Consider the following 20,555-nt stretch of genomic DNA (forward strand, 5'->3'; position numbering starts at 1 on the left):
ATACCAACTCACTTCATTTTTACTTTCTATTGTTTTAAGATCTTGCTTTCCCCCAAGTTCTCAAATAATTTTTTTCCTAGCCCTTTTCCACATTGACTTCTATTTGCTGACATCCTTTGGAAAACAAAGGCAAACCCACATGGTTTGGCAGGGAAACACAAGGTTCTCCTACACACACATCCCAGCATCCCCCTGCTGGTTTTGTGGTTTGTTGCTGGGTTGGGGTTTTTTGGTTTTGTTTTGGGTTGGGGGTTTTTGTTGGGTTGGTTTGTTGTTGTTTGTTTGTTTTGTTACCAGCTTCACAGAGGCATTTATTTCTGTGGCAGTGCCATCAGTATTGGTCATCTGCTTTGATCCTGGATGTAGAATCATAAAAATCACAGAACTGCTTTGGTTGAAAAAGACCTGTAAAGGCCATCAAGTCCAACCATCAACCCAGCACTGCCAGGTCACCACAAAACCATCTGTCTCAGCGCCACATAGCCATGACTTTGAACCTCTCCAGGGATGGGGACTTCACCACTGCCCTGGGCAGATGTGGCAACCCTTTTAGTGAAGAAATTATTACTCATGTCCAAACTAAACCTCCCCTGGGGCAACTCGAGGCTGTTTCCTCTCATCCTATCACTTGTTCCTTGGTAGAAGACACTTACCCCCACCTGGCTCTAACCTTCTTCCAGGAAGTTGTAGAGATCCAGAAGGTTTCCCCCAAGTATCCTTTTCTCCATGCTGAACAACCCCAGTTCCCTCAGCTGCTCCTCACAAGACCTGTTCTCCAAACCCTTCAGCACCTTCTCTGGACCTGCTCCAGCACCTCAATGTCCTTCTTGGAGTGAGAGGACCAAAAGGGAGCCCAGTACTTGAAATGTGGCCTCAACAGCGCAAATACAGGAGCACAATTACTTCCCTACTACTGCTGGCCACACTATTGCTGATCCAAGCCAGAACAATGTTGACCTTCTTGGCCACCTGAGCACCAGCTGGCTCATAGTCAGCTGTCTGTTGACAAAAACCCAAGGTCCTTTTCCACCAGGTAGTTTCCAGCCACTTTTCCTACAGCCTGGAGCATTCATGAAGTTGTTGTGATCCAAGTGCAAGACCCAGTACTTGGCTTAGTTGAACATGGATCATTGGCCCTGGTCCATCTATCCAGCCTAGGCAGATCCCCCTGTAGAGCCTTCTTATCTTCAAGCAGATCACTGACACCTAACTCGGTGTTTTCTGCAAACTTACTGAGGGAGCCCTCAATCACCCCATCCAGATCATAAAGATGAAATATGAGAACAGGACCCAATATAGAACCCTGAGAAATGCCACTTGTGATCAGTCACCAACTGGATTTCACTCCATCCACCACACTCTTTGAACCCAAAATCCAGATGTAGAGCTACATCTGCAGAGTGTTTTATTTCCACAGGCTGAGCTTACCAAGCCTTCCAAGGCTACAGAGTATTACTTCTTCAGTCACCACTATGTGTTTCCCAGCCAAAGTATGAGCTGTACAAAAGCTTCATCTGCAGGAATTTTATCATGACTTTAGGTCACTGATGAGATGATGGAATAACAGCACGCCAAGCTCCATGGAACCCAAGAAGCAACCTCTCTTATTTCAGGAGGTCTTCCTGGTGGTGACTACTCTTTCTGATCTAGCAGCCAACTCTTAATCTACTTGGTGGATGTGTTTTGTGCTGCAAAACACTAATTGCTCTCTTCAGACACACATCCAGCACTTCAGAAGAACATCCAACTTTATTTCAGCTACCTTGGTCAACCAAATCCTTAAAGACTGAGGCAACTTTTGTTTGACAGTTGACCTCCAGTTAAAATGTGTCCACCAAAATCCACATCTGTATACAGAACCACAAATGGAATAGTTTATTAGTGAGTTCTCCTCAGCTACAGGGAAACAGAGCAAGCAATCAGGCAGTGATGTTTACTTAGATTGGGCTTCACAAACGGAGTATCAAAGGCAACAAACAGCTGCTTTTCCCAGCCGTTTGCAAAGAGAGAAGCAGAAAACCGTTATCCATCAGTGCAGGGCACTCAGAGCAGAGAATGTGGGACTCCCATGAGATCATCATCATTCAGCAACAGCTCTCCAGAAGCATAGGCATTAACTATAATTGCTTCAAGAATACTCAAAACCAAGAGGTAAATAGAGTCTTACCATTTCCCTAATGCTGGTCAAATTATGCTCTGCTCATTTATCCACTAAATCCAGCTCTTAGTTTAAGTCATAACAATCCATAAACAGACCATGACTCTTCCACAGATTTCTCCAGCCTTTAGCTCTGATGAATAGACCGAGCCACATACACCGGAGTTACTAAGACAGAAACCAGTCGCTATGAGTCCGGGCTACCAGCGCCGCTCAATTAGGAATGAAAGCATCTGGCTTGGGTTGACTATCTCAGACTCGGTGACCAAAGGCTTAGACAAACCACAAACCATCCCCACTTTGTTTGCCCACCAAACGGCTCTAAAGATTCAACGAGCCTCTCTGGTGAGTAATGGGAAGAGAACTCGCAAGCGGCCACGCGAGCGCTCTCGACGTGGATTCTCTTGTGAATATTTACTCGCGCAAGTATGCAACGTGATGCTGCTTTCCCACAAGTGTTCCTGCCAGCGCGATTTCTGCTCATCCAAAGTGGTTGGGGAATAAACAAAGAAGTGTGGTCAAAAAAAAAAAAAAAACACCAACAAAACCCAAAACAAAACAACCTACAACAAAACTTTTAATAAAACAGCAGCAAAGCAGATCAGTGAATTATAGATGGAAAAAAAACATTCATGGAGGACGATCCCAACCGCGTGACAAGGAATGGCTCCGTGCCTGCGCACTACATCATCTTCCCTGTGTAGGGAAAGAGGGCAAGTTGGACTCGCTTTCTCCTCCCCTCTCTCACTTTTGCAGCCACATGCTCATTTTTAAGTGGAAATAGAGGTAATGTAGTAAACACCAAGTAGGAAACATATGAAAACTATCACAGCAATGGGCGAAGCGCTTCACACAGTTTAATGCTATAGCCAGGGCCAAGCCTTGCCTCGGGCTCTGTGGTCAGAGCGTGCCATAACTTCAACGCGATGAAAAGACGATGGGGATCAGTTTGACAAAGAATATTAAAGTATTTCAGATGCTTCAGAAATGCAGGATGTCTCAGGTCACACATGGGGCTCTTCCTCCTCACAGGCTCCATCTGTGATAAGAAACAGCTGGAATGGTGATTGCTTTTCGCTGGCACAGGACTGACGGTTTTGAGCGCAACCAAAAATCAGCAGGGACACTGAGGTCCTCCATCCAGCCCTAACCACATGCTCCTCGAGTAACTAGAAATAAAGATTCCAGTTTCGCAAGGCCTCTATGTACCATTCCATTCACTCTGAACAACAAAATCTCTATTTCCAAGGGCCCCATCGACCCCCAGTTTCCATGATCAGAAGCATCTTCTTGCAATTAGAAAAATACTTGGGGTGCCAGCAGGAAAGAGGCAAAATATGGAGGCCAGCCTCTTAAGAGCAAGAGACTCCAAACCCAACATCCAGTAGAGTAACCCTGTACTACTACATCCATTAGAGCATAAAGTCCCCTCTGAAGTGGGGTTAAATGGAAAGACAGTATAGACAACAAGCATGCCATGAAAGAAAGGAAGTACCTGGTGCAGATGTTCAGGAGATGACTTCACACAGGTCAGGATCAGTGTGTAGAATCAAGAACCCTGCCTGGAAGGAGAGGAGAACAAAATAATTACTACTCTTCCAGAATTTATAAGTATCTTCCATAACTGAACAAAGTAATGATCAAGTTACAACTTTCCACACTTATTATTAAGAAGTAGACACCTTAGGTTTGTGTTTTCTTTATACCATGAACTTTTTCCTGTCCTATAAAGGAACAGCTCCTAAGGTTTAAAATATTTTGTTCTAATAAAATGGTTGGAAGCAAAATCTGAAACAGTCTTTAAAAAGTTCTATTGTATTAAAGTTTCAAGGATAGTTTTTTTTCAGCAGATAGTTTCTTCACACAAGCCCTATGAGGAGAGACTGAGGGAGCTAAGGTTGCTTAGTCTGGAGAAGAGGAGACTCAGGAGTGACCTTATTGCTCTCTACAACTACCTGAAGGGAAGTTGTAGACAGGCAGAGGTTGTTCTCTTCTCCCAGGCAACCAGCACCAGAACAAGAGGACACAGTCTCAGGCTGCACCAGGGGAGGTTTAGGAGGAAGTTTTACACAGAGAGAGTGACTGCCCATTGGAATGTGCTGCACAGGGAGGTGGTGGAGTCCCCATCACTGGAGGTGCTCAGGAGGAGACTTGATAGGGTGCTTGGTGCCATGGTTTAGTTGATTAGGTGGTGTTGGGTGATAGACTGGACTCGATCTTGAAGGTCTCTTCCAACCTGGTCTATTCTATTCTTGTCAGTATGAAGACTATTGAGACACTTCTTGGTAGTACAAACATCAGCAAGGACCACAAAACCCATTCACCCCACAGAACTTTGCAAAAATCTCCATGAAAGACCATTGCTATTTTGTTTGAATCATTAAAAAAAAGCATACACACACACACACCCCCCCAAAAAAAGAGGGGAAAAAAAAGAAGTCAACAGTACAACAACAAAAAACCTCACACAACCAACCCCACACATTAAAACAACAACTACAAGGACATAGTTGGAATTGCCGTTAATGCTTATGGAGGACACCATTAAAGTGGCTTAAAAACACCTACAGCAGTGAGAATAAGGTTCCAAGATCCAAGTTTCACTTAAAAAATGTCCTTATCCATTAGAGGCAAGGTTGTCTTCTTGCCTCTGAAGTGAGAGCATGCAAGAGTCTCCAGCCTCTGGGAATCCCAGCATAGTAATGGTTGGAAGGGACCTCTGGAGAGCATCCAGCCCGCCCTCCCTGCTAAAGCAGGGTCACCCACAGCAGCTTGCCCAGCATCACAGTTTCCAGGTGGGTTTGGATTCTCTCCAGAGAAGGAGATTCCACAGCCTCTCAGCTCCAGCACCCTCACAACAAAGAATTTTCTCCTCATGTTCAGATGGAACCTCCTGGTTCCAGTTTGTACCCATTGCTCCTTGTCCTGTCGCTGGGCACCCCTGAGGAGAGTTTTATCCACAAATATTTCATTCATCTTTGAAAAGCCTCAACACCCAAAGTCTCCTGTGTCAGTGAATATTCCCACTGCCACTGCAGAACTAATGCTGACTGACTGCAGAGAAATCCAGCACCAACTTCACCCAGGACCAGCAGCAAGCAAACTGAAAATTCCCTCCATTTATTTATTTCACAGAGATCTCAAGTTTTAGCAACCAACTGATGATTTCTAAGCGTGCAGGGTTGGCAGAGCTGCAAATCCTCTTGACTCACAGCACTGGAGGGGGAATCCCCAACTGGACTCCACTCCCCACCCATTTGGGGAGTGCTGATGCAAAGGCAGCTTTTACCAGGTTCATAAACACATGGAGAAGGGAACATGCTGCCCCATTCCTTACGGCCAAAAGAGGTTTCTTTGTCAGTATATCTATGGCAAAGCCAATGGACAACAAACAAGATGAAGCATCCCATTAAAACATGGCCAGTGTTTTGAAATCATACAAAGAATGCTGAAAATATAAATATTTATGAGGGTTGATGAACTACAGCACTGAGCTAATGAAATCAAGACTTCAGCAATGTGCTCAGACTGCCCTTTGCCCAAAAATCAGCAAGGCTTCATGATGTGTATGGTGAATCAGAGAAGCAATTTGTACCAAGAGACCATTTCAGATCAAAAGTGGACAGTGGCATCTACTACCTGAGCTGCAGTGAGAAACACTAAATCAACCATGGCAAGCATCTCCTCCTCCTGAGCATCACCTGGCCAGCAGCAACATAGTGTGTTGGTATCATCAGCACAGATCAATACTGGAATTGTGGCTAATCCACATGTGCAAAGCTTTCACTTCAATTCCATTTCCACTGGTTTGGACCCTGCCCAAGATACAGATGTAGAGAAGCAGCCTTTCGAGAAAGTGTGATGATGACCTCAAGGATTCCATGAGCTCAAGAAATCATCCTTCATTCAGCAGTCAGGGATCATAGAACATTAAGGGTTGGAAAGGATCTCCAGAGGATCTCTAGGGCAGGCCACACAGGAATGCATCCAGGAGGGTTTTGAAAGTCTCCAGATTAGGAGACTCCACCCCTGTTCAAATCCACAAGATCACAATAAATTGCATGCCAGATTTTTAATCTCAGTTTAAGGATGGAAAGGCCAAGACCTTTAGGGAGCTAGCCCCTCTATTGCTTGGAGCACTTGGAGAGGACAAGCGGTGAGGGTTTTAAATCCAAAGGGGGATGATTTGGATGTTCTCCACTGTGAGGGTGTTAAGGCACGGGAACAAGTTGCTCAGTGAAGCTGCAGATGCACCATTCTGGGAAGCACTCCAGATCAGGTTGTCTGGGGCTCTGAGCAACCTGATCCAGCTGAAGAAGCCCCTGCTGACTGCAGGAGGGGTTGGACTAGATGACCTTGAATGGTCCCTTCCAAGCCAAACCAGCCTGTGATTCTGCAATTCAAGAGTTACAGCTGTGAGCAGCACCAAGCCTCAGCTCCCTTCCCAGTGAGCCCTCCCTGCAAATTCACAGGCTGGACTCCTTTGCAGACATCCTGTTTTTCCCACCCTGTAAAATGCTATTCCAGAAATTCCATATAAACGCCTTTCACATTACATTACATTCCCCCAGCTAAAAAGGAGCCAGATAAGAAATGCCTGCCTACAAGTGTTATGATCACACTTCTAACACAGCTGAACTTCAAAGAGACCAGAGAGAAAATCTGCTCATCCCAGCAAATATTCACTCCAGCCCCTACCTCCAGTGGCTTTCAGGTGCCTGATAATCAAGTTATGCCATGAAACATGTGCAAATCAATGGATTCCCCAACCATTCTTAGGTAGCTGATAAGTTTAACACCACTGACCCTCTAAACCCCGAAAGGATCAGCGGTCAAAACAAAACCAAACCCAAACACATATGGTAGCAGGTTGGAACACAATGGTTTTAAAAGGAAATCAAAGTTCTTTGCAGACTCCACATTGTCTAAATCCATTCTGCCAAGAGATAAAAGCCACATTGTTGACGAGTCTCCACCTAAACAGCTACAGCAGAATCTAGGTCAGTGTGCTCTCAGAGGAACTGATATATTAATCAGTGGCACTTCCAGAGGGGGAGGTTGACTAATGCAGTGGTTTTATATAGGATCTGGCAGCCACCACCTTCAATTCAACACTCTCTCAAAGGCCCAAAGAGCCAAAAGTTACACTCCAAAAGTGCTTGGAACAAACAAGGCTGGCTGTGCCCTTAGTCAAAGAATGAAAAAAGAAGGAAGATGCTTCTCTGTGTAGCTCACAGCAGTTCCAACCCACTTCCTACCCAGCACTTCCACCAAAAGAAGAGTCCTCTCTTTGCAAGTGAGGACAATTCATTTGCTCAAGGTCACAAAATGCTGCTCTTTTGCCCCAGGTCCCTCAGTCTTTCCTCCTTAGAGATGCTTCAGTCCCCTCAGCAACTTCATGGCCCTCCACTGGGCTCTCTCTACAATAGTTCCTTGTCTCTCTCGAAATGGAGAGTCTGGAACTGGACCCAGTACTACAGATGTGGCCTCATGAGGGGAAGGAGGACCTCCCTTGACCTGTTGGCCACATTCTTCTTAATGCACCCCAGAATACCATTGTCCTTCTTGGCCATGAGGGCACATTGCTTGTTCTCACCTTAAGTAGCTGCAGACCCAGCAGTGCAGCCACCAAAGCCATCTGTGCTGTAAGCTGCAGGCATCCTAAGCTTGCACCACAGCTATTTAAAATGGCAACCAGTCACAAGTAGTTTTCTGTGGCACTTGATTTAAAGCAGGACCATCTTTCCTGGCTGGAAGTGATGTTTCTCATCACAGTTCTTTGGGATGAGGACTTGGGACATGGTTCCTCTTGGCTGTATTGAAGGAACTGAACATTTTCTACTCCAAACAGTTCTCAGAGATGTGTATTAGATCTGACAACATTTGGTGGAAAAGAATCTGAGGTCCAGCATGAGCCATTTGCTGTCTCCAGAGAGAGGAAGGGAGGCAAAGTGGTGGGAGGGGGAGCCTTTTCTATCCAAAACCAAATGTTTTGTCTCCATTCCATTCAGAAGATTAAAAAACATAATAATAACAAAAGGCACACAAAGAAACTCCCCTCATACCCAAAGGTCTTGTTTTCATTCCTTTGTGGAACTCAGCTACATTTTAAACCTCTGTGTTTGTACAAAGCAGGTATTTGTTTCCTGGTCATTCTTAACTTTCACTCTACCACCATCACCCAGTGCTGAGGAGCAGGTGATACCCTGGGACAGGACACCAAGGGGAAGCCACTGCAAAGGAACTCAGAGCCAGGAAGGCTTTTAATCCCTGGACCCCCAGCCAAAGGGATGAGTTACCCAATTTCCACACGGACATAAAAAGCTCTGACTATAAAGACAACTCCCAAATTTTGTTTAGCCTCCATAAAAAGAAAAAAAGTCAAGGCTGATCTTTGTTCTCTCCCCACAGCCTCACCTTACAAAACTAGGATCCAGCTCTATCCCATCTGAGCTTTCTACCCTTTTTCCTCTCCCCTAAATCCAGTTTCAGAACCTTATAACCCTGCAAGGCCCAGGTTTTGATGCAAGCTGAGCTCCTGCATAGGACAGCAGCTCCAAGACCTAGGTCATAGAAGGCCTTGAGGAGGAACCAGAATGACATCGTTATCCAGTTTTAGCAACTCTACAGCAGTTGGGTGTGTAGATTTGGGTGTCAGGTCTGCATTCCCAGGGCTGGAAGGGACCATCCTTCCACGCTGCCCTTCACAAGGGCATTGGTTTACTCAGGAGATCTGTGGTGACAGTTTGGACTTTATGATCTTTGAGGTCTCTTCCAACCTTGGTGATTCTGATTAGGCAATGCCAGCATCTTCCTTCACAGAAAAGAACTATTTCTTGCCCTTGAGGGTTGCCAAGGCCTGGACCAGTCTGCCCAGGGCAGTGGTAGAATCCCCACATCTGGAGAGGTTTCAAAGCCATAGAGATGTGGTGCTGAGGGACACGGTTTAGCGGTGAACTGGCAGTGCTGGGTTAATGCTTGGACTGGATGGTCTTAAAGGTCTGCTCCAAACAAAATGATAGCATAATTCTAATTTCAGGGGTTTCCTTGGTCACCACTTGCTTTGTCAGATGTCAAGAGGCAGCTAAAATAGGTTTCCTTCAGGGCACAAACAGCATCAGCTCAATTGTGCTTTTCTGATTACAGCCAGTTAAGATAACATTTCAGAATCTGCCTGACATTCATTCAGCTCCTGCTGCAGCATACAGGTGCTCTGCTACCCCCAGAAGATACAGGAGGTGGAAAGTCATGACCACTCATGACCTGCTACCTCATAGATGAGGAAGAAAAATAGTGCTAGAGTTACAACCTCCAGCCAGCCAGTCTGCCTACCAAAAGCAATGAGGAACTGGTTGCATCCAACTTCTCACTTGAGTTTAGCAAAAGGTTTGCCCTTTTCCCCCATTTGCACCAGCTGTATGCCCATGCTTCTGGTTTTATTATGTACATGCCCCTCATTCCTCTGACCCACTATCTTCTCCAGAGTCTGTAATCCCCCTGTATGAGCCATTTATCTCCAAACCCAAACAAAGAACATTTTTTTGGCTGTGCCATTGCATGGGAAAGACGTACTTTATGTTAACAGCTTGAGTTAACAAGCCAGTAAAACTTCAACTGGCCTTCTTTGTAGTTGTTGGCATTAGGGAAAGCATCAAGACTTCCCTTTTTCATTTCTTTGTTAGCGTGGCCAAAGCTGGGTGAATCGAGAGCAGTGCTCAGTATCAAATGTTCCTCTTCATTTTTGCTCTCTTAAATAGGGAGGGGAGGGGGAAATAATCCTCATTTCCTAAAAGGTCTCCTCTCAGAGATAGGTTTTTCCTGAATGATAAAACAGTATAATTATATTCTAACTAAAGCAGCAGCATTCAAACTATTGACCGCATCCTCCACAGCTGAAAAGGCTTTGGAGGCAGAATCAGAGGGGGAAATGGAGAAACTATTAAAATCACATTTCAACACAATCCTAGTGTTTCTCCGTGCAAGCCCATTACAGAGATATACTGATACCTCCATCTCCCCTCGAGATTGTGTTCCTCTACTTACAGAAAATGGGATGCTAATTGACTGGGGCTGTGCTGCAATCTAATTCCAAAGCAGAGAGCACATTTCCTCCACCCCAAGAGCTTAAACCGAGGCCCCTCATGACTACAAGGTGCTGAGATGGCAGATGTGCTGCAGATGCACACTGCTCCCATATTCCTGTGGTGGGAAGCCAGGCAAGCGTCCACCCTCCCATCATACAACCACTATGGTCAGAAAAGAGCTCTAAGATCATGGAGTCCAACCACCAACCCACCACCACGCCCACTAAACCATGTCCCAAAATGCCATGTCTACACAGTTGTTGAACACCTCTAGGGATAGAGACTCCACCACTTCCCTAGGTGGCTTGTTTCAATACCTGATCATCTTCCCCAAAAGGACAGTCTGGATGATTTGGTGAATGCTCCTGCACATCCTATGGACAATTTGATCTCAGCATGAAGACAGAGATCTCAACATCCATTTTTAGAGGCTGCCAGGACTTAACACCACACAGGATCAGATACACTTTTACCACCTGGTTCCCTGATCCATCCCTGCTCTCCTTCCAGCTGTCAATACTGAGTCTCTGGTTGTCACTCAAAGATCTCCAAGCAATTCAAGTGTTAATAAATTAAGTTCTCAGGTGCCAGCCCATGATGTTTCACACCCATTTCACACAACTAAAGATAACATTAAAAAGCCTAGACTCACAATGATGTGACAGACGGATGTTGGTCTCTTCTCTCAGGCAGCCAGTACCAGAACAAGAGGACACAGTCTCAGGCTGCACCAGGGGAGGTTTAGGCTGGAGGTTAGGAAGAAGTTCTATACAGAGAGAGTGATTGCCCATTGGAATGGGCTGCCTGGGGAGGTGGAGGAGTCACCATCATTGGAGGTGTTCAGGAGGAGACTTGATGGGGTGCTTGGTGCCATTGTTTAGGTGGGTTGGATTGGTTGATGGGTTGGACACCACGGTCTTCAAGGTCTCTTCCAATCTGGTTTATTCTATTCTATTAAATGTTTCACTCCATAACTCCGAATCAAGTGATGCTGGCTGCTCAGACAGGTTGTGGAGTTTCCTTCTCTGGAAGCATTCAAAAACCTGCCTGGATATGTTCCTGGGTGATTTATTCTAGGTGATACCAATACTGTATAGAAAAGAACAAAGAATTCTTAAAGAAATACCTAAGTAAGGATGTTTCTAGGGGTGCTTGCTAGGCTCAACAGATAAGGACTGCTGAGCTTGACAAGATAAAAGCAACTTGTGCAATCAAGTATGCAGAGAAGGAAGATAAAGGGGGCCCAAAAGGGAGCCTGTGCTACCAAGAATGTAAGGACAGAAAGATAAGGGGAAGCAAATTGGTCAAGGCTGGCCTCAGGGCTGATGAGGCATTATGAGAATCATGCCAAACAACCTAAGGAATATGTGCAAGGTGTCAGTTGTATATGTTAATGAGTCCTAGAAAAATGTATGAATATGTTAATTAGTTCTCAGAAAATTAGCAACTATGCATAGAATGTCAACACAAATTCTCTGTACAACGCACTGGAGTGGAGAGATCCCTCAGTGTGCCTGGCCATCAGTAAAGGAATGCCGGCTGCCTAACACCATCCTGGGTCTTAAGGAACTTTCTGCTGTATTTGGTAACCATTTTGGGTCACCCAGATGGGATGATGCTTTTGAGCCTCAATGGATCCTGGAGTCATGGACCAAGACTGGCCCAGCACCAAGGATTTCCAGTAAGGACCCCAACCCCCAGACTGAAGAGGCTCTGAGCAAAGCACACCGGTTTGTGAGTACAAGGCACTCCTTTTTGGTTTTGGATACTTGTACCCCAGTTGCAGAGAAAGCTGCCCAGGGTTGGGTTAATTCCTGGGTATGAGGGGGTTAGAGTCCCCATTTGGTTTTGGAATATAGATTGAACAGCATTAGTAATTGTTGGTGTCTTTGTTGTAGTTCTTGTTGTCCTCTTTTGCTGTTGTGCTAAGACTGTGCCTATTTGTGTCAATACTTTGCTAACATCCCCCCTGGGACAGACAAAGTTCAAATCCTTTATTGGGGAAAGAAACTGAAGCTGCTATCAGTCAAGTGTTCAGAAGAACCTGAGAAAAAAAATAATGTCTATGAATATGCACCCAAAATACTATTAAAACTGTAATGGTTTACAGTCCTAACTGAGGAGATGTACAAACTCTGCTGGAAGTTGTTTATGAGATAAGGTAGCAGAGAGAGGCTCAGGAGCATTAATATTATATCTCCCCAGGGGGGATATGAATTAAAAGCTTGACAAAGTCCACAAACTGCAGAATCTAACTAGAATATCAAATCTCACTTTTATATGAAATTGCAGTTGGCTGGAAAAGAAAACAAAACAAAAAAGGCTGCCTTCACATTAGTAAAAGAGGCTGTTCAAAGGGCTTCAGATTTATGGCCCAGGTTGAAAGGAGAAAGCAACTATGCTGACACATCTGCCCATGGAGGGCCCAATCACCATCCCATTCCAATTTGCTTGGGGTGGGGGGAGAGGGATTTCATGTTTCACCCACAGTAAGATTGGGACACAGATGAGGTGGTCTAACAGATGAGTATAATTAAAAGAGATTCAAAATCCAAAAGGAGGAGCAATAGGAAAGATACAGAAATATCCAAAGAGAAAGAGGTCCACCACTCTGGATCAGTTCCATCAGCCTATTGATCCAGTGGGGGAGGGTTCCTCTCCCATCAATGTATCCCACCTCTCCATCCTGTCATCTTGTCCTCATGCCTGTCCCATCTCTCTCCACTCCATTTGGTTCTCTGTAAGACCTTGTTCTTTACAGCATAGTCTGTTACACCTGGCAGGCATATGGATGGCATAGGGATCTGCTGTGCAGGTGCCAACCCTCCAGAGCCTGAAACTGTCTGGCCAGGCTGCACCTTGGCTGGTCCTCACCGGCTGCCTGGTCTCAGAGTCCTACACACCAACTCCCCTCTGAAGGTAAACTTTCTTCCCCATCTTTCCACATGGTGACAACATGAATAACAGAGTGAAAAGTTTTTAACCAGAGATAAACAATAACTGGGCAACCACAACAATTCTTTTAAACTATTAAAATCCTCTAATATAATTAGCAACAAATACAACTGTTGGAATCTGTTAACAATACCTAACTAGTATCATGACAACAGGCATCTTGAACTATTAACAGGCTGGATGTTAGGAAGAAATTCCTCCCAGAAAGAGAGATTGGCCATTGGAATGGGCAGCCCAGGGAGGTGGTGGGGTCACCATCACTGGAGGTGTTTGAGACTGGATGGGACACTTGGTGTCATGTGTTAGTTGATTAGATGGTGTCAGGTGATGGGTTGGGCTTGATGATCTTGAAGGTCTTTTCCAACCTGGTTAATTCTATCCTAATAATCTTAATTGATTAATAAATTGATTAATCTTAATAAATTAATCAATCAAGACAAACATCAGCAGCTGGGAAGATCATAAGAGGATCAGTTAGAGGGACAACTAGAGGTGACAAGCAGCTATTACAAAGAGACTCACCACCAGAACTGATGCAGACAAAGCCCCAGCATAAGCCATCACAATCAAATGTATTAGCTCCATTACTTGGTTGGAGGGGTTTTTTGAGACGCCCACAGCAACAATGCAAAGCTGTTTGCAGCTGTTGATGGTGGCCCTCATGATTGGAGTTGGAACAGCAGCTGTGTGATCTGTGGTTTGACCAGCAAGAAAAATCAACATCCTTGCCCCCACCCCACATCTCTTCTGCCTTAAAGAACCTGGATAACTACCAGATTCAACAGTGGAGCATAAATATAAGCCAAACAACTCATTGGCCTTCCCAAACTGGCTGAAATGATAGTCACAGGAAAAGATAGAGTTCTGATCATGAGGCCTGGGCAAGAAAAGTGGGAAAACATCCTTGCCACTAAATAGAACATGGAATAGAACATGGAATAAACCAGGTTGGAAGAGACCTTCAAGATCATCACATCCAACCCATCAACCAATCCAACCCACCTCAACAACTAGACCATGGCACCAAACACCTCATCAAGTCTCCTCCTGAACACCTCCAATGATGGTGACTTCACCACCTCCCCAGGCAGCCCATTCCAATGGGCAATCACGCTCTCTGTATAGAACTTCTTCCTAATATCCAACCTAAACCTCCCCTGGTGCAGCCTGAGACTGTGTCCTCTTCTTCTGGTACTGGCTGCCTGGGAGAAGAGACCAACATCTGCCTGTCTACAACCTCCCTTCAGGTAGTTGTAGAGAGCAATAAGTGTTACTTATGAAAATAACTGGAGGGTATTAACTGTTGTCTTATAGGTTCTGCATGACTAAATTCACCTGTCTACCACAATGGTCCATTTGGAAGAGGTACTCTCATCTTTGCATAAGTTTGTCTTTTTAGCTTCCACAGCGACCTTAGACATTCCAACACATCCCTATCATCCAAGAGATGCAGACCTGGAGCAACAAACCTCTCAAAGAAAAGCAGAACTACACAACCACCTCCCTGAAAGGACACCAGTATGCAAATTACATACTAAAGGAAACCAGTCTTCAATCAGCTTAACCCAAAATCTAGCCAGATGTGAATGTGAAATGTATTCAGCAACAGTACTGCTCTAGCAGAGGGCTTGGACTAGGTTTTCTGAAGTCCCTTCCAACCCTACCATGCTGGGATTCTCTCAAGTAATGAAACTAGCACTAGTGACATTACTGCAAGTCCTCCTATTCCCTCAGAGACAGGATGGGTACCAAGATGCTTCTGCATCCAGCCACACTCATTAGCCAACCCCATCCACTCCCCAGAGCCAGCATCAGTGACTGTGACCAAAAATGCAGTTGTGGTTTTTTTTCCTCATTATTTTTTACCTAGTGGTGTGGAGAAAACACAAAAAGTAGAATAGGCTCAGCAGTATCCTCCCAGTTAAACAAAAAAACCCAACACAATCAGTCATATCCATCTTCAAAATGCCCTTTCAGAAGGCAACCAGAGCACAGAGAGCTCAAATGGGTTACAACAGAGCTCCTGCTTCTCGCTCCCATGAAAACCAGCAACTCCCTACCACAGATTTCTGCTGTTTCAGTGCTGTCCAACTGCTAACCCTCAGAGCCATCACACCCACCTGCCTCCTGCTTCTCAAAACAATGCCTGAAGGAACAGGAAACAACTTCTGCAGGAAATAGCTTCTTTCTAGCAAAATATACTCAGATATGGATACAAGCACTTGCTGCTGAGGTTCAAGAGTGCAACCTGATATACCAGGAGCCCTAATCACGCTTTCAAAGCTCCTCAATACCTAACAGGTGAAGGCAAGCCCTACAGCTAAATCTCCAGAGAGGTTCTCAAAACTCACAGCTCAGCTGCTGTCTGATCCCAGAAGCATTTAGGCCTTACAGACACAGAAAGTAGCTCTAAAGATTTCCAAGTATCCAACATTCTGCTTCTAGCCAGGCAGGATGAAGTATACTTGGGAGGACTCTGCAACTCAACACCTATTTCCAGGCTTGGTTAAGTCATAATGATCAATGCTTTATAGCAAATACCCAGTGAATGAGGACTGGGATTTCACACAGCTGCAGAACCCTATGTCCTTTTTCCCATGGATTAAACATAGACAAACATTCTTCACTGTCTGGGTGGTGAGACACTGGCCAAGGTTGCCCTGAGGAAGTGGGAGATGCCCCATCCCTGGAACCATTCAACAGGTAGTTTGGGGCTCTGAACAACCTGCTCTAGTTGCAGATGTCCCTACTGACTGCTGGGGGGGATTGGATTAGATGACTTGGAAAGGTCCTTGCTTCGAGGGTTTCTCCCCTTGCTTCCTTTTCTTCTTTTTACAAAGCACTGGAGGTCCTCCTTTTGCAACAGAAAGTCAAGATTCAGACATTCTGGTAACAGCCCCTGTGAAAAGGCATGTGGTAATTTTTGCTTTAATTAGCCTAAAAAAAACACTAAGTGAAGGCATCTGGTTAGCACACACCCAAGGGAGTTAATTACTCCATTGGCTATGAGGTGTTTGGAGGTGATGCTCTCAAGTGATTGCAGCTGCAACAAGAAAACACTCAGCCGAGGAGGGAAGGCAAGAAAAGACTTTGAAACAAAGTGAAGCAAATACCAAATCATCTACACCAAAGACCATTAAAATCCATGGAAGTCACTCAGACATCTTCCAAAGATTTTGGATCAGACCCAGTAGCTGTGTTTTATCCACCATTCACAATAATATTACTAGAAAGAGAACAAAAAGCCTTTTTATTCCCATTTTGCAGATGTGGGGACTGAGGAAGAGTCAGAGCACATCACAGAGGCAGAGCCTGGGTCAGTCCAGCTCCCCACAAAACACACAGCATCAAACAAAACTCACCCATCACAAAGGGCAGGAAGGGTTTCCCCTTGTTGTCTAATTGCAACACAGAAAAGATAATTTCTAGTGGAAGAGACAGTGCTGTCCAAGTGAGAGCAGAGAAACAGAAGGTAACATGGTGCCTGTCAAAGACATCACATAACTACTTAAGATTGCAGGAGGATGTTTGCCTCCAGCCCACACGTCCACCAGGAGAGGAACAATAACAACATCTAGCACAATAAAAGCAAGCTGCCAACATTTAAAAAGCTATAAAGTAAGGGGCTGGTGAGAAACAACACACAGACATACCTTTGGATGACAGTGAAGAACACATGACCAAGAGGGATGCAGCTTTGGGAGAAATAAAGAAAACTGAGAGCTGTTTTGCTACTAGGGAATATCCCTCTGAAACCAGAACAGTTTCTGTATTCTGAGACTCCAACAGCTCCAGGGCTGAAAGACTGGCACCAATTATTGCTTCAAACAAGAGGGGGAAGGAACAAGATGAGCTTTGCATCTGAGACAGCCATAATCTCTCCTAACTCAGAGCAGGCAGCACAGTAGCATGACTGAACCATGAGGGAGCTAAACCAAACCACAGCTCAGCTTCCCCCCACACGCATACCAGTAAATCACAAACCATTACAATCAAATAAAGGCAATTCAGGGACACCAAGGAGACACCTCACTAACCTGCTGAGCTCAGAGGCCGCTGATCAGGAAGGAAAGGAGAGGAATGGAAGATGTCCAGGGCTCCAGCCAGGCTACAGAAGAGGTTGCAAAATTTCCAAGGGCAGCATGAGCCCAAACATAGCATCTTGCAACCCAAAATCCAGGAGGTCAGGAAGGCCTGGGCAGACTCCTAGGAAGAGAGGTGCACCACCTGTCCTTCAACCCCCCTAATGTCCCTAGCAATCTATTAAATTAGAAATAAAACTTCATCTCCACGTCTGTGATGACCTAGACCTACAAGTCACTTAGAAAGGATCACAGACTGGTTTGGGCTGTTACAAAAGACCCTGCTAAAATGTCTGTCCCCAGCTTTCTTTGTCTCCACCCATAATTACAGCAACTAGCGGCACCTGGGGAGGGTGGGAGAGGCGGTTCAACAGAGAAAGAAACCTCTGCTCCTGCTCCCACCACCATCACCTCCATTAATCTGCCATCTAAGCAGAGGCTGGTTTGGGGAATGGAGAGTGCAGACTTTCAAGAAGGTGGCAGTGTCTCAGCACTGAAAAAGCCTGCAGAGCTGGGAAGCTGAAGGTTAAGTTTCCACTGGAAAAGGAAGAGGAAAGCTCAAGACACAGGAGTGTAAGAAAGGCAGCACTGGCAGCTCTTGCTGTGTATCCTGTGCTATCAGTACTGCTGCCTAAACCCAAGCACTCTGAATCACAGGAATACACAGTCATTAACGTCTAGCAATTGCTGCTGACAATCCAGGGCTTCAGTTTCAAATGTATAGGCTTGGAGACAGAACTTCAAAATGACAGCAAAGTGCTCCAAAAAAAAACCAAAAACAAACCAGGAGGAGGTGGGGGGAAAGAATCCCAAATTTATTAGCCATATGAGACCTCATAATCCCAAAACCAGCCTTGTAAGGTTGGAAGCCAGGTCACGACTTACTAAAAGCAAGGGCCAGCAGTGCTGTGAGCATGAGCAAATGAGAGGTGGTACAGAAACAGAATTGTAGTGGTTGGAAGGGACCTCTAGAGATCATTTAGTCCAACCCCTCTGCTAAAGTAGGATCACCTGCAGCAGGTTGCCTGGGATCATAATGTCCAGCTGGGCTGGGAATCTCATCAAAGAAGGAAACTCCCCAACCTCTCTGGGCAGCCTGCTCGAGGACCCTCACAACAACTAAATTTCTCCTTAAGTTGAAATGAAACCACCTGGGTTCCAGCTTGTGCCCACTGCCCCTTGTCCTAATCTTGGCCACCGCTGCAGAGAGCCCAGCCACATCCTCACATAGCCCCTATAGAGAAACCTGCCACCACTGCAGAGAGCCCAGCCACATCCTCACGTAGCCCCTATGGAGAAACCTTCCACCACGCAGTAACAGCGTCGACTCAACTCTTGGAAGAGCAACAGAGGGCAGAATTGCCAAGATTCCAGGTTCCCCAGCAAAATATGGCCGAGGGAAAGCCAGCTGTGACACCCCTACAAATATGCTGTAGATGAGTGCTGGAGGGCAGTATGGAAACTGGAGAGCTCACCTCTGGTATTTGCAGCGTATGCATTTTTTTCCGAGACCGAAGCCCGTTTCCATGGGGTTATAAATCAGCTAGAATAAAAATTAACTCCCAGCACAAATTACTGCCCCATAGCACACTTGAAAACCTATTTAATGCGCTTATTCTTTCAAGGTCATCTTTCCACAGGTTCTGGTGGTGAAATGTTGTCTGACACCTATCTGATCACACAAAACCAGACCATGCTCTGAGTTTCCTTTGAAATTGTGCAAAAGAAATGGCCTCAGATTCAACAGCCAGGACTCATCCTATAGGAGAAGAGTCAAGGGAAGGACTGCCCTTGGCAGGTCAGCTGGAACCAGGCTGCTGAACCCCACAGAGTTTGTACCTACCACTGAGACAGGTGCAGTGTGTAAACACTTATCAAGAGCTATCTGTGCAGGCGTTAATTGAGTTTCCCAACCCTTTCAGGCTCAGTCCTTGTGGAGAGCAGGTTTTCAAGCCCCTCTGGGTAACTGGGAGGATAAATTCCTGAAGGTTGGTAGAATCCACGTTCCTCACCCTTCAGACAGGTTAAAATGACAGGTTTGGGAATCAGCATGACTTTTCTCTGCTCAGAGAAGGCCAAAAGGGTCCCAGACATTTTTTTCTTGTGAGAGATGATGGGTTTGCATCCATACAGGACAGCTTGTAACACAGTGACCCCCTCCACACTGCAGGACATGAATCACAAGGTTACACTTAACTGTCACCCCAGCTGAAGCGATTTGTGCTGCTCCTGGGGAGAGGCAGATCTTTCATGCTGCTCTTCTCTTCTGAAGACGGTGCCTTTCATGAGGATAAACTTCAGTGATAACATCTGACCCAACATACACAGAATCCCAGCATGGGAAGCATTGAAAGGGACCTCTGGAAATCATCTAGTCCAAAACCCCTGCTAAAGCAGGGTCACCCATGACAGGTTGCCCAGGATCGTGTCCAGGAAGGTCTGGAATCTCTCCAGAGGAGACTCCACATGCCAGGGAAACCCCCAGGCACAGCATGCTGAAGATGATGAGAAGAAGTCAACCCATGGCAAAGATCAGCCAGAGGCAACTTTCAACCCTGAAAATCTAGGAATATACCTACTGACAAGCCACAGGCAACCTCAAATTCCTGCTTTTCATCTGTCAAATCACCTTTTTGCTTTCCACCACAGGTGCTCTCCTTTGCTTGTGGACAATGACTTTCTCCTCAGCTTTGCTGTGTCCTTGCCACCTCTCCAAACCCAGTCAGACTTTTTCCATTTTAGATTTATTTTTAGGTATCACGTTCCTCTCAGCAAAGCAGGCAGCAAACATTTTAAAAGCTATTTATCTGCCTTTATTGGCCTGACTCTGACCTCATACAGCATGGAATAAAGTCCAAGAAGTATTCAATGGGTGTGAAAGCATTCTCCCAGCTAGAAATTGCCCCAGTTTCAGTCTTAACCTTACAGAGAACCTAAGCTCGTTGCTTATGTGCTTGGAGGCTGATTTGGCTTTGTAACATCTGCCAAAACCGAAGGAAATATCATTTACAGTCAGCCATAGAATCATGGAATCATAGAATCATTTTGGTTGTAAAAGACCTTTCAAGATCGTCAAGCCCAAGCATGAACCCAGCACTGCCAGGTCACGACTAAACCATGTCCCTCAGCACCACATCTCCATGGCTTTGATACCCCTCCAGGTATGTGGCCTCCACTACTGCCCTGGACAATCTCTTCCAGGCCTTGACAACCCACAAGAGGAAGAAGTTGTTCTTCGTGTCTAACTTAAGCCTCCCCTCACACAACTTCAAGCTA

At 45.5% G+C, this 20,555-nt stretch overlaps 1 long non-coding RNA gene across 1 annotated transcript; it reads right to left on the reverse strand.

Moving 5' to 3' along the window:
• Positions 1-2,701: 2,701 nt before the first annotated feature.
• Positions 2,702-17,486, reverse strand: LOC137447416 (uncharacterized). The gene is made up of 3 exons (XR_010988865.1): positions 17,235-17,486; positions 3,654-3,720; positions 2,702-3,197 (listed from the first exon to the last, which is right to left on the reverse strand). It is a non-coding gene; the product is annotated as an uncharacterized lncRNA (long non-coding RNA).
• Positions 17,487-20,555: the final 3,069 nt, after the last annotated feature.

The sequence above is a fragment of the Melanerpes formicivorus genome, unplaced genomic scaffold (genome assembly GCF_026170545.1).
Source record: "Melanerpes formicivorus ecotype bairdi unplaced genomic scaffold, bMelFor1.0.p_v2 SCAF_20, whole genome shotgun sequence".
Classification (NCBI taxonomy): domain Eukaryota; kingdom Metazoa; phylum Chordata; class Aves; order Piciformes; family Picidae; genus Melanerpes; species Melanerpes formicivorus.